This window comes from Carya illinoinensis, chromosome 3 (assembly GCF_018687715.1).
Source record: "Carya illinoinensis cultivar Pawnee chromosome 3, C.illinoinensisPawnee_v1, whole genome shotgun sequence".
Taxonomy (NCBI): domain Eukaryota; kingdom Viridiplantae; phylum Streptophyta; class Magnoliopsida; order Fagales; family Juglandaceae; genus Carya; species Carya illinoinensis.
In genome coordinates, this window is record NC_056754.1 from 44,925,835 (window position 1) to 44,928,429 (window position 2,595).

Below are 2,595 nucleotides of genomic sequence, written 5' to 3' on the forward strand. Positions count from 1 at the left end.
CCTTTAATGCACTCAAGGAGAAGCTAATTTCAGCACCAATTGTGATTGTGCCTGATTGGAGTCAACCTTTTGAAATTATGTGCGATGCAAGTGACTTTGCAATTGGAGCAGTGTTGGGGCAAAGGCGAGACAAGCTGTTTAGAGCCATCTATTATGCAAGCCGGACATTGAATGAAGCTCAGTTAAATTATACAACAACTGAGAAGGAGATGCTTGCCGTGGTGTTTGCTTGTGACAAATTTCGGTCCTACCTCATTGGGACAAAGGTGATAGTGTTCACTGATCATGCAGCACTTCGCTATTTGTTTGGCAAGAAGGATGCTAAGCCTAGGCTAATTCGTTGGATCCTCCTTCTTCAAGAATTTGATTTGGAGATTTGCGACAAGAAGGGAAGTGAAAATTTAGTGGCTGACCATCTCTCTCGGTTAGAGCAAGAGGAAGAAAGACTAGATTCAGTGGTCCAAGAGGCATTCCCTGATGAGCAGTTGTTTGCATGTGAGATCAAGCTTCCGTGGTATGCTGATATTGTTAATTATCTAGCTTGTAAGGTTTTACCACCTGATCTTACTTACCATCAACGTAAGAAATTTTTGCATGATGTGAATCACTATCTTTGGGATGAGCCTTTGTTGTTCAAAAGATGCCCTGATCAAATCATTAGAAGATGTGTGCCGGAAGAAGAGATGCAAGACATCCTTCATCATTGCCATTCCTCATCATATGGAGGACACTTTGGAGCCACCCGTACAGCAGCTAAGGTACTTCAAAGTGGGTTCTTTTGGCCTTCCATTTTTCGTGATAGTTACACTTTGGTGAAAACTTGTGACCGGTGCCAACGTATGGGAAATATTTCAAGGCGTCATGAGTTACCATTGAAAGGTATCTTAGAAGTTGAGTTGTTTGATGTTTGGGGAATAGATTTTATGGGGCCTTTTCCTCCTTCTTTTGGTTTTGCTTATATCTTGCTAGCAGTTGACTATGTGTCAAAATGGGTGGAAGCAATTGCTACAACAACAAATGATGCAAAGGTAGTTCTCAAATTTCTGCACAAGAACATATTCACAAGATTTGGCACTCCACGAGCTATTATTAGTGATGAAGGGACTCACTTTTGCAACAAGTTATTTGAGAATCTTCTTTCTAAATATGGTGTGAAGCACAAGATAGCACTTGCTTACCATCCTCAAACTAATGGCCAAGCTGAAATTTCAAATAGAGAGATCAAGAACATCCTTGAGAAGACGGTCAAAATCAATAGAAAGGATTGGGCGAAAAAGCTTGATGATGCTCTGTGGGCGTACCGTACAGCCTTTAAAACACCTATCGGGATGTCTCCATACCGATTAGTGTTTGGAAAGGCATGTCATCTTCCTGTAGAGTTGGAGCATAGAGCTTATTGGGCTGTGAAAAAGTTTAACTTTGATTTGAAGGCAGCAGGTGAAAAGCGACTTCTTCAATTGAATGAGATGGAAGAGTTTCGGAATGATGCATATGAAAATGCCAAGATCTATAAAGAAAGGACGAAGAAGTGGCATGACAAACAGATTATTAGGCGAGAGTTTGCTCCGGGACAACAAGTTTTACTCTTCAATTCACGACTCAAACTCTTCCCAGGAAAGTTAAAATCAAGATGGACGGGTCCTTATACAATTCATGAAGCTTTCTCTTTTGGAGCAGTAGATTTGAAGGACAAGGCGGGGAATATTTTCAGAGTTAATGGTCAAAGATTGAAGCACTACTATGGAGAGCAAATGGAGAGGAACTATGCATATATTCCTCTTGGAGATCCTAAGTGATGAGGATTGAAAAGTCTGGCTGTAGACTTTAAAACAAGCGCTTATGGGAGGCAACCCATAGATCTATCTTTCACTCTTTCATTTATTTTATTATCTTTGTTTATTTAAGTATTAATAAATTGGTTTTTGATGCAGGTTTATTTAGCAAGAATAAAGAGCTGGAAAATTTAAAAACCTCAGAAGGTTCACCATGAAACCAGGGAAGTTCCTTTATTTCTTCAATCCTTTTTACTTTTGCATCACAATGAGGACATTGTTTAGTTTAAGTTTGGGGGTGTAAACTCCTATAATCATTTGATCCTCTTGTTTTCTAAGTCTTGGGTTGTTGATGGGTTGTTTGAGTCTCTTACCAAGCATGCATTGGAGTAAGATTGAATTCTCTATGACTCTGAAATTTGTGATTGAAGATGGTTTTGAGAAAAATTTTTAAAAATTTCTTTTATGTCAAGTGAAGTTTTGTGGGTACTTTGGTTTAAATCTTTGACCTTGAACACAATTGAGCACATAGTCATTTTTCTCTTATTCCATTTTGCTTATGAAGAGAAGAAGTTGAATTAATTGAAAGAGGGAGGTTCGATTTTGCTTTGCTCTAGAATCCGTTGATGGGTCCTTGAGGCGAAATCCTAGTTGAGACCAAATATTAGAGAAATGATCTAGGCGTTTCTTTGGCATAACCAAAAAGCTTTCCCAGCCGTCCTAAATGTCATGCCATCATTACATGGTGTGTTTCCATAGTCAACCCCCTTGAGCCTTCATGAACCTTTATTGATTCTTTAAACTACATAAACCATGCCCGCTC